Below are 15,669 nucleotides of genomic sequence, written 5' to 3'. Positions count from 1 at the left end.
ACTCTAAATTGTGCAAAGGTATGAAAGTGAGTGTCAGTGTTTGGTTGCCCAGATGTGCCGTGCATTGACCAGTCCAAGGTGTACCCCGCCTCTCACCCAAAGTCAGCTGGGATAGGCTCCAGCACAGGGCACATATAGACAAACAACCATTCACACTCACATTCATACCTATGGACAATTTGGAGTTGTTAATTAACCTAGCATGCATGTTGTTGGAATAATTTTACTTTATTTTAGTTTTATTGTGTGCGAGACACATTTTTGCATGGAAAATGTTGTAATAGAATTATTCCTGTTTTTTTCCCGCCCCCCCCCCCAAGTGCACATTCATTCATTTTCTACTGCTTATCCTCACGAGGGTCGCGGGGGGTGCTGGAGCCTATCCCAGCTGTCTTCGGGGCGAGAGGCGGGGTACACCCTGGACTGGTGGCCAGCCAATCACAGGGCACATATAGACAAACAACCATTCACACTGACATTCGTACCTATGGACAATTTGTAGTCATTAATTAACCTAGCATGCATGTTGTTGGAATAATTTTACTTTATTTTAGTTTTATTGTGTGCGAGACACATTTTTGTACTTTGTATGGAAAATGTTGTAATAGAATTATTGCTGTTTTGTCCCCCCCCAAGTGCACATTCATTCATTTTCTACTGCTTATCCTCACAAGGGTTGCGGGGGGTGCTGGAGCCTATCCCAGCTGTCTTCGGGGCGAGAGGCGGGGTACACCCTGGACTGGTGGCCAGCCAATCACAGGGCACATATAGACAAACAACCATTCACACTCACAATCATACCTATGGACAATTTGGAGTCAATTAGCCTAGAATGTGGGAGGAAACCGTAGAAAAAAACCCAGAGATGGTGGAGGGTGGAATTGAACTCGGGTCTCCTAGCTGTGAGGCCTGCGCGCTAACCACTTGACGACTGTGCAGCCTTGATTTATTCATTTACTACTAAAATGTATGTCCAATTTGCTTATGTGCACATATTAGATACTGTATATAAGTATCATTTATCTGTATCAAGATCTAAATATCTTATATTTCTGAATGCACATCAGAAGCAGCAAACAAAAATCTCCATCACAACAAATAGGTCAGGAATCATGCGGTAGATGTCAATCTGCCCCCGCCTGTGAAGCGGCAACATATCTTGTCGAAAAAGAGAAGTGGAAAACGGTGGCATCCAATCTGGCCTCACCGCAGATCCGACTGTTTACGAGACCCCAGGCCCAACCCGCTTTTTTACTGCTCTGTTTGAACAATCAGCTACAAGCCAAACAAACGCAAGGAGGGATGTTTTGCAGAGCGCTGTAATGGGGAATGTGGTGGTGGTGGTGAGGGTGGGGGGGTTAATACGTGTTCATTAGTTTTAATGGTGCCGAATGAAAACGAAGACTCCTTCCTGCGAATATAAACAAACTTAACAGAACCTCTGCTTTCTGTCTCGTGACTTTTTTATCCTTATTATTATTATTATTATTATTTTAAATATGATGCAAGCTCCATGATATCCTGCAGAACATGCACTTTCTCGACGCTCTTCGTTCTATTTCCAGGTCAGGAGAAGAACTAGAGCACCAAATATACAAAGCGGCGAGACTTCTTTGTTTAACTCCGACAGAGACGGCGTGGGACGTTGTTTGATTTCTACTACTGAAACAACACACGGGTTCCACTGGTCTGTTTTAGGCTCGCATGACTCCCATTAGGGACACGCTGCTGGCACCGGGCGGGCCCCCACATCTTGACTCCACCTGAACTGAGATGGACCACGCGAGGCAGGACCAGTGGCCCGCATCAGACCCCGACCACTACCTCCAACGCACATAACCTGAATATAAACACGGCTTGGGTCTAGTTGAGGATATGGAGACCCTGTTTATTTATGGACAAGTCTGGGTTTCGGGCACACAAGATAGATACGTGAGGGACACCACAAAAGCTTCTTCTTATCTGAGTCCAAGGTTCAAATCATCTCCGTGAAGGTTTTATTTTATTTTACGCAAAAAAAAGCTCTGCAGTGACGTCAGCTGCTCCAACGATTCCATTGACGGGTGGTTGAGGGGGAGCAAAGGTGGAACGTGGGCGTGAGAATTCAAAGAATTCCTCCGTGTGTTTACCGGTAAGAAAAACCCAGCCCATGGAAGGTTTATGGAAGTACGAGCTGAGCTTTCATCTTTGCTACGTTCTCCTCGGCGATATCAGTCCAATGTAGAATTTTTACAATAGCGCTTTTACAGCTTAATGGGCCCCGGCTGCAGAAACCCAGACATGGTCAGGTGTTTTTATGGCGCTTGGAGGTCCTTTGTGACAGGGCCAAATGTCACCGCGTTACTGTACTGCAAGACGGGCGGCCGAGAAGGGGGCGGGGATTAATTGCGCTTTTAGAATGTGAGAAAAAGTCCTTCCAGTGAATGCAATTTACAAAGTTTAGATTTAGTGACTCTAAATTAGGGGTCTCAAACACGTGGCCCGCAGGACACAATTTTGAGGCCCCCGCCTTGGTATGAAAGTTTAATGCAAGTTTGATATGGATGCTGTATGGTATCATGTACCCAGAAAAAATTATTACGTTTGATTAATGTTCATGTTGAAGGTTAAATAACTGTTAATAGTTATCCTCCCTATCCGTGTGGAAGTGGTAAGTTTTTGACTATTTAAGTTTAAAGGAAATAACTTGAAGGCTACCGTTTAGGTCGCTAGCTCTCTAGTTAGCGAGTTAGCATGTGTCTCAAGACCCTGCAGTTGCGCAATATGTTGTTAATAAAAGAAGTATAAATGTGACTATAGTTGTGTTTTGTCATGTCTACAGGGCTCTAATAAGGCTCTAATTTAGGCTCCAGCGCCCCCCCCCCCCCCCAAGCAACCTTAGTGGGCACACTAGAAAATGAATGCATGAATGAATACAAGTCTTGAATGAATACAAGACATGAATAACGACTGCTGGAAATCAGTGTTGTTTTAAATAGTGGGGCGGACCCCCCTGGGGGGGACAGTCAGTGGAAGGGGCACAAGAGGCTTTTGTTTCAATGCAGACCTACCAACATGTACAATTTTATAGTACTCAACATGCAATTTGACTCTTGACTCAAATCGAGAGGGTGGCACAAAAAAAATGTATGCCCCTTAAAGGGGCCACGACTGGTACCTAGTGACCAGTATGGAATACTACACATCATCACATCTTTCAGTACGTCGTCTTGTGTCGTATTTTACTCCATTTATTCATTCATTTTCTACCTCTTATTCTCACGAGGGTTGCGCAGTGGGTGCTGGAGCCTATCCCAGCCTCTCACCCAAAGTCAGCTGGGATAGGCTCCAGCACCCCACCCCACCCCCCGCGACCTTAGTGGACACACGCGGCATAGAAAATGAATGCATGAATGAATACAAGACAGGAATAACGACTCATGTGTTGCTGGAAATCAGTGTTTTTTTAAATAGTGGGGCGGACCCCCCTTAGGGGGGGGGACGTGGTGGACAGTCAGTGGAAGGGGCACGAGAGGCTGTCGTTTCAATGCAGACCTACCAACATGTACAATTTTATAGTACTCAACATGCAATTTGACTCTTGACTCTCTAGTATTTCAAATCGAGAGGGGGGGCACGAAAAAAATGTATGCCCCTTAAAAGGGGCCACGACTGGTACCTAGTGACCAGTATAGAATAAGTCCTTCCACTGAATGCAATTATCTTTATTCAAAGCTTTTGTCATCTGATTTGAACAAAATCCCTCAAGTAGAAGTCCTCCATATGCTTATCACCTGATTCAAATAAAAATGGGTGTCAGGGCATGTGAGTCTCCCCTTCATTGTCTCATGGAGGAGGAGCCATTTCTGTACTTTCTTTAGGTTGAGGTTCCATTCATTTCAGCAAATTTTCCATTGGTGCATACTTGGCACTTGAACGCCTCATTATGTGAATGCCGTATTCAGGGGGGACGATGCAGGAAACAGGAAGTTGTTCATTGTTTTGTGTGCGTACAATACAAGTGTATAAGTATTGCTTCATTTACGCCAAAAAAAAAATTAAATATGCAATTTTTTATAAATAATACGCTATACGCAACCACAAAACAGTATTATATATGAATTTATATATTTTTGAAAAAAGGGCTTCTTCTTCTTCTTGTTCTTTTAGTATAAAAATTCCCGTGCCATGTACGTCAAGATGCATAGAACGACGTACCTCGCAGGGCAATAAAACGCCGATGAGGTATAAACGTATAAACATTACGCAGCGGCGAATCAGCGAGCGTCTCCAGCTAATTACGACCACGCTGCCTTTAATGCCTGTTTATACGGGACTCCTAAATGAATGCTGCCCCCGGAGCTCCTTCCAACACCACTCAGTGGGACGGGAAAAGCCGAGGGAAAGTGGGTGGGGTTAGGGGGGGGAAAGGGAAAATTAAAGTAGGATAGGGATTTTACTTTGCACTGTCTCACGCGAGTAAACAAAATAAAGACAAGTTGATCATAAACGAAAGGAAATGAGGTTTAGCCGTAGGATAATGTTGACATTATTTCATTAAAGTCCTTCTATAGATGATTAAAGAACTCCAGGAAGTAAAAGTCACATGCATTTGGCTTTCAAAAATCAGAGAACACGATTAATAACGCCATCATGTTGGACGTCAAGGACTCGGAGATCTCAGAGGAAGGGCTTGTGGCCGAGTGTAAGTTTGAAATCCAAGTCCCAAAATATTCCCCTGCTGTAGACCAGGATAGCTGGTCTGGACTTCAGTACCGAGTCCACTCTCAATATGCTTTGCTTTTTCGTGTTTCTGGGCGACTTTTCTGCAACACACAGCTGCAGATATCTGCTGGAGAAAGTGCCCTTAAAACAGGAGAATGTCCACAATCCCTTCCTCGGATTCGAACTCGAGTAACTAGAGCCCTGCAGCTTTAATGTAATGTCATTTAATTACAATAGAGTGACATAAAAACTAATTAAAAGTGTTTTTAAATATCATGTAAACAATACAGCTGAGTGGTTAGCGTGCAGGCCACACAGCTAGGAGACCCGAGTTTGATTCCACCGATTCCATCTCTGTGTGGAGTTTGCATGTTTTACCCCGTGCATGTGTGGGTTTTCTCTGGGGTTTGCGTGGGTTTCTTTTTTTTTTCTAAATATTTTACTTTTTTTTTCAAAAAGAAAACTTGTAAATATTTTTTTGTAATATTAGGACTTTAGTCATATAATACCCAACGTAATTTTCCAAAAAAAATCACTATTTGAGATTTCTTCAATATTTCAACTCTATGCTACTAAAATAAGTTAACAAAACATTAATTAGCTGCTTTTCTCATAATATTATAATATTAGTCTTGTAAATCTTTTCTTCTTATTAATTTTTTTTATATACATTTGGACATACTGTGCTCCTTAATTTTTTCCGATGTTCTTCTCAGAATTATGACTTTATTTCTAGAATATTTTGACTTTCTTCTCTGAGAATTAATTAGTTTTCTTTGTTTCCTCCTAATAATACAAAAATATATATTTTTTGTTGAATGTTTCAACTTATTTATATTTATATATATATTATTTAATAATTATATATTTATATATTTTTTATTTAATATTAACACTATTTCAAATTGTTTATGTTACAAATATTCTTGTTAGATATTTTTTCTCTTCATATTTTAACTTGATGATTTTTCTATATTTGCTGATGTGTTTGTTCACTGTTTTTTTTAGAAGGCGGGCTGCACGGCGGTCGAGTGGCCTCACAGCTAGGAGACCCGAGTTCAATTCCACCCTCGTCCATCTCTGTGTGGAGTTTGCATGTTCTCCCCGTGCATGCGTGGGATTTCTCCGGGTACTGCGGTTTCCTCCCACATTCCAAAAACATGCTAGGTTAATTAGCGACTCCAAATTGTCCATAAGTATGAATGTGAGTGTGAATGGTTGTTTGTCTATATGTGCCCTGTGATTGGCTGGCCACCAGTCCAGGTTGTACCCCGCCTTGTGAGGATAAGTGATAGAAAATGAATGAATTAAGCAAAAATGTATTAAAAAGTATGTAAATATAAGTGTGCAAAGCTAGTATTTTAAAGTTGAATTAGCAGACCTCCCATGCTTCCAAACAGACTTCCTTTAAGGATCCATAAAATCCCAGCCTGACCAGGTTGGGACACATGTGGTCCAGTTCCAGCATGCTAACAGTGAAACGCTGCAGATGCCTTTTTTGGATTATTAGTTGGAGGTGGAGAGAAGGCGGCCTGGGCTGTGTTGCAAGCGTCTGCTGTGTTGTGGCTTGTCGACATGAATGATTGCACATTGACTGGGAATAAACAGGAAATAAAGGCCAGGTATAGAGAACGACTTACAAGCTGCGATAAGACAAATGGAGCGGCATGATAAGAGAAAACTCTACGTGCAAGAAGACTTTGGCATGCATTGTACTACAGAGTACTACAGGTGTGACTAGCTAGTATTTAGGAGTATTAACGCTATTTGTACCAAAGAAACTTGCTTAAATAAACACCTAATTACTTGTGGGAAGTTAAAACACACCACACTGGAAAAGAGCCCCACCTTTGTAGTCATGTGACCTCTACCTTGGCCATCATTCATCGGCTGCACTTGTTCAGGTTGGAATTTAACACACAGGAAGCCAATAAGAAGGCCAAAAACGCCATGTTTCGGCAATTAAAAGACCTCTCATAACTGCCATTTTGTCAAATGTCATCAAGTTTATTGGCTTATCAATGTCGGAACACACAGAAGAAAGGTTTATCTTCAAAGAAAAGGAGAGTGAGAATGAGGGGCAATAAGGAGATCATAATGTTAATCTGCTTTGCAGTGAGGGCACACAGCCTCCCTTCCCACTGCCAAAGGACAACACTTCCGTGTTGCCACATTGCCATCTAGCGGCCAAACCTTGCAATGACACGCTTCGTCCGCTGTGGAATTTATATGAGCCACACCCGAAATGACAGGTAAATTGCTCAGTACAGTACCTCGTCCATTATCGAAGTAGCTTTTAAAAGTACAGTAATTTATTAAGTAAACTGTCGTATTCATTCAGGTTTTTCCAGATCGATCACTTTTCGATCTGGTGAATTACACAACGTCATCAAAACAAGGTTAAAATGCTATTATGTTAAGAACACAAGGTACAATTCTTACCCGAGTTTGGCAAAGTTAACGATCTATGTAAGGTTCATTTCCTTTGCAGCATTAAGTTGAATAATGACAACATGTTTATTGCTATAATGACATGTTATGAACAATATAATAGCCGCCTATTAGCATTCATTTCTATTATGTTGCATTTGTTGGAGTGTATTCGCGATCAGGAGAGTCTGATTCAGAAAGAGGCTCAATTGTGGCCTCTAGCGGCGAAATGAAGGTAGTTTTTTTTCTTGCAACTGTGGTGAGATTAAATGAAATCATACATCTTTGCCACCAACTGTGTGAAAATGTAAATATTGGTCATCTTATGTTCTTTATTCTAATTAAATTATATTTACATTTACATTGTACATTTTTTGGTAAAAATTAATGAATGAATTATATATTATATTATTATTTTATATGATATTATAGATGTGTATATATATAATGTATATATTATATATGTATTTCTATTTAATTTTTGTATTTTTATAAATACTTAATTTTGTTATATTATGTTATATATGTATATATAATTATACATGTATTTCTATTTAAATTTTGTATTTCTATTGAAATACTTAATTTTGTTATATTGTGTTATAAATTATTGTTATTATATATTATAGTATATATTATTTTTTTAATGATATTATATATGTAATATATATTATTATAGTTTGCCTATATGTGCCCTGTGATTGGCTGGCGACCAGTCCAGGGTGCACCCCGCCTCTCACCCGAAGACAGCTGGGATAGGCTCCAGCACCCCCGCGCCCCTCGTGAGGAAAAGCGGTAGAAAATGAATGAATGAATAAATATATTATTATATATGTATTTCTATTAAATTTTTGTATTTCTATTTAAATACTTAATTTTGTTATACTATGTTATATACTTGTGTGTGTATATTTATAACAATAACATGTATTTTATGTTTTTTATTGGGTCAAGTGTGGATCGGAATCAGCTCAAGTCAAATAATAACAAATAAATAGCGCCATGCAGCTGTAGTGGCCACTACAAGAACTGCAGCTTCATCAACCGCTATTGGGCAATTACTCGCATTTTCCACAAGAGGGCGGTAAAGTATTATAAATACCGCATGCAAGACTTGCAGTTTTCCAATTTAAACGGCTATAAAATACACAGGTTTTGATGTCATATCATAAAATACCATCCGTCCATCCTCAATCTGCCATTAAGATACTTTTAATCCACTCAAATCTAATCAGCTAAAGTCTACCGAGTGGGATTAGTGCGGTTTTGACACTTTGTAACAATGAGCAATGGCCTGTCGACAGCGGCCTGGCATGCGGAGACGCTTCGGTCATTTCCATGGTGGTTGGGGGCACTTTGGCGGAATAATGAGGGCTTATCGCTTGTCTGGGACCTTGACAGCCAATTACTGCACAGTCAGTCTGTCAGCGGCTGCGAGCTCGCCGGCCAAATATGAGCACGGGCGCGAGAACTCTAAACTAAGGGCCAGAAAGTTGTCAGACTTGGCGGGCGATGGCGTGCAGAAATAAGCATTTAATTGATTAATAGGGGAAATGAACAACTAATCAGTGAATCAATCAGTTTCCTTCCAGGCCTGGTGGTCTGCTCAAGTCACACGGGACATTTCACGCTCCTCTTCACAACAAAAATGTCTTCTTTATCCTTCTGTGCCGGGACGGGAAGGAAAGCGGGGAGAGGCGTGAAAGAGCAGATGGAATGAAAAAGACCTCCTGAATGAGGATGTGTGTGTGTGGAACTTTCTAAATATGTAGCAGCGGTACCATGGCAACCCACGCCCGAAGGTAGCCAAGCCGAGATATGGTCCCAGGTTGGGTGGAATGTGATGTTTGTCAAACAAAAGAGGGAGATTTTCCCTCCAAAATGCGAGAAGAAGAAGAGAAGTGATGGGAAAAAGGAGATGGAATGTAAGGTATTTAAGGATACCTTTACTGGGAAAGAATGGGAGGATGTTTATGCTAACTGGTAGGAATACACACGCCAGGCCAGTAGTTGGCGATGTGGCAGTACACGCTTGGCCTGGATAATGACTCCATGACTGCAATAATACACAAGTTTTAAATACAGGACTGAGACCGCACATTCGACCCCCCTATTTGCATTCTACAGGCACACAATACAAAAAATAACACAGAAAATTATGTTTAAAAAAATACAAATTAATAAAATAAATAAAAATTTTAATTAAATACAGAATAAATCCCAGAAATACAAGAGAAAAAAAATAATAATGACAAAATAACATCTGACATAATATGTAAATAGATGAAAAATAAAACTCTAAATGTAAAATTACACAAATCCTAACTTGGTTTAACTTTTATCAAAATGTAAAAATGTAAAATTAAAAATGAATCATTAATTAATCAAATGTAATTCAAACTAAAAAATTCATGACAATAAAACAAAAATTCTATACTTAAAGTTAGTCACATTGAAATGTAAAAAGATGGAGAAATATATAAAAAAAATAATAAAAACTGAGGAAAAACACTTAAATGTAAAAACAAACAAATGTTAAATCAAATTTAAAGGTAATTCCAATTTAAAACATAAAAAAATGACAAAAAATGCAAACAATTATATATGTTATGTTTTTAATGCATCTAAGTTTTTAAATATGTAATAAATAATAATAATATAATAAAATAGTGGAAAAAAATAGTGGTAAAAATAAGAGAAACACGGAAAAGTTACTAAAACATGAACAAAAACAAATGGATGAAAATAAACAGAAAAAAATCTAAATGTAAAAATTACACAAATCATAACTTTAACATTTAAAGAAAAATGTAAAATTTATAATAAATCAAATGTAATTAAAATAAAAATAAAAATGCATGACAATAAAACTAAAATGTTATACTTAAAATTAGTCAAATTGAAATGTAAAAAGATGGAGAAATATATAAAAAAATAAAAAATCAAAAAATGTAAACAAATGTAAAAGTCATTCCAATTTAAAACATAAAAAATGGCAAAAATAATTAGATGTTGTTGTTAATGCATCCAACTTTTCATTAATAAACAATAAAAATAAAAAGCAAAAAAAACATTCAAATATGTAATAAATAATAATAATATAACAAATAGTGAAAAAAATAATAAAAAAAAAAGAAATAAAAAATAAGAGAAACTAAAACATGGACAACAACAACAAAAAAAAAGAAAAAAATAGCATCCCTTCTCCACTCTCCATCATCCTTCCTCAACTAGCTGGAAGATGCTGCATTCCGTGACACTTTTCCACAGAGCCTGCCATCCTACTTCATTCCCGAAGCAGCGTGACGCCACCTTAACCTGGTGATGGCGTCTACAATACTTTGCTAGTTGCTACTTCCCAGATGAGTGCAATGAGAACCTCTCCAGGAAAAATCACACGTGTGAGATGAGGAGGGAAAAAAAAAAAAAAAATCACAAAAACACTTTACACAGCGGGCCCCAGCTTTCCCTTCTCCCACACACACACACACACACACACATAAACACATAGGAAAACAAAGGTACCATTTTACTCAGGAAGGGTCAGCAGTTCTCCCCATCAGACGGGGGCTTGTTCTTGGTCAGAGGCTGCTGCCCAATCTCAGACCAACCCCCCCCACAAGCTCCGCCGGCCCCCCTCGGGCCCCCTGCCGGCCCCCGCCACCCCCGGAGACAAGCTCCCCATTGTTCGCTCCGTACTAATAAATGACAGTTCTCCTGTTCGGACCAACTTTAAATCCAAAACTGACAAATGGGGCTTATGATCATTTGCCATGAATCCCTGCACTAAACGGTCATGTGACACCGATGATGAAGGGTTACACTTTCCCGCCAGTTGACTCCACCGAGTAATACGCCTGGCGCTTCCGAGACATAAAAAAAAGTGTCATTAATGCAAGAGTAACCGCTTCTTCTGCGCTTGGGAGAGCAGTCGGTCATGACGGCAGGGGGGTTCACCGTCAGGTCACCTGCTTCTCAGGTCTGGTTCTTCAGTTTGATCCAAGGTTTGGACATGAAATATGACCTCATAAACACACGCCTGACTGAGGTAACACCATCTGTTTACCTTTTACCCCTGTGAGAACCACAAAAATGTTCATATTATTCTGCAGAAACAATAAAAAAGACCAGCGTCAGTGTTAATATTTGACAAGAAATGTCCTAAAAAAATCCAAAAAATTACTTTTTATGCATACCTGGATTAGTATGTGACAAACTGTACCTGTTGATTTGTACTGATCAAATTTCAAGACATTACTACTACCACATCACTACTATCATGAGAACCAGAGTACAAGGGGGAGAGAGGCACCTGCTGCAGCCCAACAAGGTGCACTGTATTCGGACACATGCTCTGAGCAGCTGTGGTGCTGCTATGGAGGTCAGGAGTGGCGGCATTCAAATGAGGCTATGACTTTAGCGTAAAAGATACTTGATTTTCTTACAGATAGATACATTTTTAGGTCAGTGAATGCATCATGTAGAATTCACACAAAATTTTTCCAATTTGCAAACTTTAGCTGTTAATTTTTTGGAAAAGCGTGAGGAACGTTTGGAAACGCTCACCTCAATAGCCACGTTTACATGGACCCAAATATTCCAATTCCATTCGGGTTATTTGCTCAAACGGAAAGAATGTAACCTTTGTATACACCTCATTCCGAAAGAAAAGTGCCAATCCGAATGAATATATAATCGGATTCACAGGGGTGGAATATTCCTTTCCCCAATCCGATTGAGGTATCTTGTAATCGGAAAGTTGTCAGGGTTCGTTCTTCTTCGTGGTGTTTTTCTTCTTCTGTTGTTTATTGGTGGTTGGCAAGCAGCTTTCGTGTGCATTAGCACCATCTGTGGAACAGAATCTAAACCCTTCTATACGCCATTCACAAGTCCAGTTTTATTAAAAAAGAAAATACATATCTATATAAAACATGTCCCGAGCTTAATTATAAAATATTAGCAAGATTGAACTTTATCTTTTCCTGTTCCCGGGTGCGTTCTTTCAGCGAATGCTGAGATATGACGTAACACGCAGTTCGAGACGTTCTTTGATTTAAAAAAATGGAGGCTAGAAATCGGCACTGGACTGCTGCGGAAAGTTTGTTTTTGATTCAAACTAAATTCCAAGACTGGACAAAGGAAAAACCGGCAATACGGAGTTATTCCAAGAAGTGAAAGAAAAACTGGAGGAAGTCGGTATCATGTGATGTTGATGTTTACGCTTTACTGAGCATGCCCCATTGACTATTCCGGTTGATTATAGCGGCGCATTTAGACACACAATTGGAATATTCCTTTCCATGTATACCATTGCTTTCGGAAAGGTCATTCGGAAAGAGAAAAACTCCTCATGTAAACGTGGCTAGTGTTGTCCACTTGTCGAGGATGAGAAGTGTCTAATTAGGATGAATGATCAGCTAACTTCCTGTACCAAAAGTGACACAAAAGTGTTACTTTTGAGGGCATCGGTAACGGTTCTCCATGGAGGGTGCCGACATGAGCCAAGGGTCAATGCTTGGCGGCGCAGCGGTGGTCCACTCATATACCACCAAAAGCAGAAGAAGAAGAAGAAGAAGAAGAAGAAGAGCTGGTAGTGTTTAGTCAAGGCCTTCCTTGCTCGTTGACACAAAGTCTGTCTTTGTCCGCCTCCCAGGGTGCCAGATAAAGGAATTCTTGTGTGTTTGAAGGCTTGGGGAGGGGTTGCTTATGTGTGTATGTGGTGGTGGTGGTGGGGGGGTTATGGTCTGACCGAGTTTATCTGACACTTCAGCTCCTTTTGTGAAGGCAAGTGTCCCACCGCCAATGCTGGCCATGAGAGTCACTTGGCATTAGACAGAGGGTCCCTCTTCAGCGGAGAATGGGAGTCTTGTTTGGGGACGGAGCGTGTGTGTGTGTGTGTGTGTGTGTGTGTGTGTGTGTGTGTGTGTGTGTTTGCTGTATGATGGACATAGAGTGGCGCTCTGTCCCTCAACCTTGACAATAGACAAGTCTTTCTTGCAGAGGTCTGACGATGACTTGTGTTGAGGTAGAGTCACAGCGACAATATCGATAAAGTTTTAATATTTACTTATTTTATTTATATTTAAGTGTAGTTTTTTGCACACCTGGTAGGTATGAACGACTTGATTAAATTTGGATTTGGCCAACAACATCACTATTATCAGGAGAACCAGAGAACAGGGGCAGAGAGCCACCTGCTGTAGCCCAGCAAGGTGCACTGTATTCAGGTACATGCTCCGAGCAGATGATGTGATTCCACAAATGTTTCTGGTCAAAATTTTGCACTTTTTTTTTGCACTTTTCTTCAGGTGGTATTTTGTGTTCTGGATGTTTGTTTTTGTTTTTTTTTTGTTTTGTTTTTTTATGTATTTGGTACGTTCTTCCACTTAAAGTGAATGTTTGTTTAAAAGTGAACTCAAGGTGAAGTCATAAAAGAGCGCTTGATTTGCTCTACTGCACAGGTAATTTCACATTATCTGAGCCTTTTATCGCTATGACATCACAATTTCCTCAGCCTGATTGCCCCCCCCCCAGTATTGAGCGTTCATTTTCCCAAAATGAAAATCTGGTTAACAATTTGTCCCGATTTGAACAAAATAACAGTCGAGTGTTTCCGTACTGAGGCAAATCTTGAAAAATAGATATATTTTTTTACATTCTCCCAAAGAGAATCAGAGCTTTTCTTCTTGTCACTCACTCACACAAGATAAGCTCATGACGTCTTTCAGGTTGACTGTTTATGTTGTGAAATCTGAACAGTATGACTCAAATATTAGTTGTGTGACTGAATGGAGTCACTGTGTGGCACAGGGTGGGTGAGTGTACTACACTGGAAGGGGAGGCGGGCTCTCGGAGCCAACAAGTGCAGGTGTAAGGTGCATGGGTGCCCGGGAAAGAGGGGGGTCTGGGGGGGTGGGGGGGTCACGCAAAGGATGCAGTCAAGTTTGAAGCATTTCTTTCAAGTCTAACTAAATGAACGGATGGTAGCCGGTGGTGTCAAGACCGGACGGGAACATCTTTTCCCAATCTGAAGAGTCCGGAATGTGAGCACGTATTATATTCTATATAGAACCTTAATTCATGGAAAATTCCTAAAATTCCAAAACACATCACATAATGCCATAAACATTCTGACTGGCATCAAGAATTCTTATACTGATCACAGACCACCTAAAAAGCCTGTTGTAGGGGCACAATTACTAGTCAATGGGGTGACACCCTCCAAAAAAATGATTTTGTACCCTTGGCATCTTGGGAATACACCTGTACCCCCCTTTGACCCCCCCTGGCAAACAGCACCCGGCCACATGGATGCATTATTAGCCTACTGGAGTCCCAAAGTTGCAATAATGTGCAACACAAATATCTTAAATAAATCTGACATACCTGCATGATCAGGAGATGCTCCGTGAGGTCAATCCAGCTAAATATTCCAAGATATTCCAAGATTCCATTCCTTGTATTCAATCCCATCCACGACAATATTCATGTAGAATAAGGAAGAAGTATCCCAAGGGAGTCCCACATGTCCGCTGAGGTCCAGCGGACTCCATGCTGGACTTAAAAGAGGTTAGTACTCCTTTATATTCCACAAAATGATCCCCAGCGGTTATGTTAAATCCTTCACATGTTGCCATCATGATCCACTTTTGTTTACAACGTAAACATTCATCGCAATGTTGTTGTTTGTAATCCTTCACCCGTGTGCACGCACTAATATCTCTTGAGAATAATTCATCCAAATTCGTAATTCCAGCAATAAAATTCCAGAAGGGACTTTAAGGAGTTCTCCAGTAAGATCCAGAGCAGCGATGGAAGTTCAGCTGATTTTCCTTGACGAGGCTCCCTCGTCCAGCGTCTGAGCCGCACTGAGCCATAGTTGGAGCACAGCAGCACAGCACGTGCTGCTATATCATGACGTCAGCACAGAAAGGCATCCCGGGAAATGGAGTTTAAAGCCGATAAAGTGCGATAGCATAGAAAGGGTGATGTTTTTGATTTATAATTTCCATTGAACGAAAAGTGTATGTTATGTTTGTGTAAAAAGCATATTTTTTCATCACTTTTTGAAAAAAATAAATAAAATTAAATTAAAAATTAGAACAGAATTAAAAACAATGAGTATTAATAAAAACAATTAAATAAATAAATAAATAATATGAGTATTATTATTAAATAATGTGTAAAATGTGTAAAACGCATACTGTTTCATCACTTTTTGCAAAAAAAACTATAAAATAAAATAAAAAAAATTAATTAGATAAAAACAATTAGTTTAAAAGTACAGTTTATAACTTTGACTGTAAATGCAATACTTATTTGAAAGTATTCTATTTTTTATTCCAACTTTGATGACACAAAACATGCAAAATATTACTTTTATTTACAATTTATGTCAATTCATTAAATAAAGGCCAATATATTTTCTATATGCTAATATATGCTAATACACAATAAAAATAGGAAACAAATCATAAAATAGTAAATTATTTTACATTTTAATGAAATGGGTTGTGGGGGTACGCTGGACCGATC

The 15,669-nt window shown here is 39.5% G+C and overlaps 1 long non-coding RNA gene across 1 annotated transcript in view; it reads right to left on the bottom strand.

Annotated features, from left to right (window-relative positions):
• Positions 1–15,020, bottom strand: part of LOC131103126 (uncharacterized) — a 68,790-nt gene extending 53,770 nt beyond the window's left edge. Inside the window, exon 1 of the long non-coding RNA XR_009119562.2 lies at positions 14,521–15,020. This is a non-coding gene — a long non-coding RNA (uncharacterized LOC131103126). The remainder of the gene's footprint in view (positions 1–14,520) is intronic.
• Positions 15,021–15,669: the final 649 nt, after the last annotated feature.

The sequence above is a fragment of the Doryrhamphus excisus genome, linkage group LG16, assembly GCF_037039965.1.
Source record: "Doryrhamphus excisus strain RoL-2023G ecotype Guam linkage group LG16, RoL_Dexc_Guam_v1.1, whole genome shotgun sequence".
Classification (NCBI taxonomy): Eukaryota; Metazoa; Chordata; class Actinopteri; order Syngnathiformes; family Syngnathidae; genus Doryrhamphus; species Doryrhamphus excisus.
This window is presented reverse-complemented; position numbering and strand designations above follow the sequence as displayed.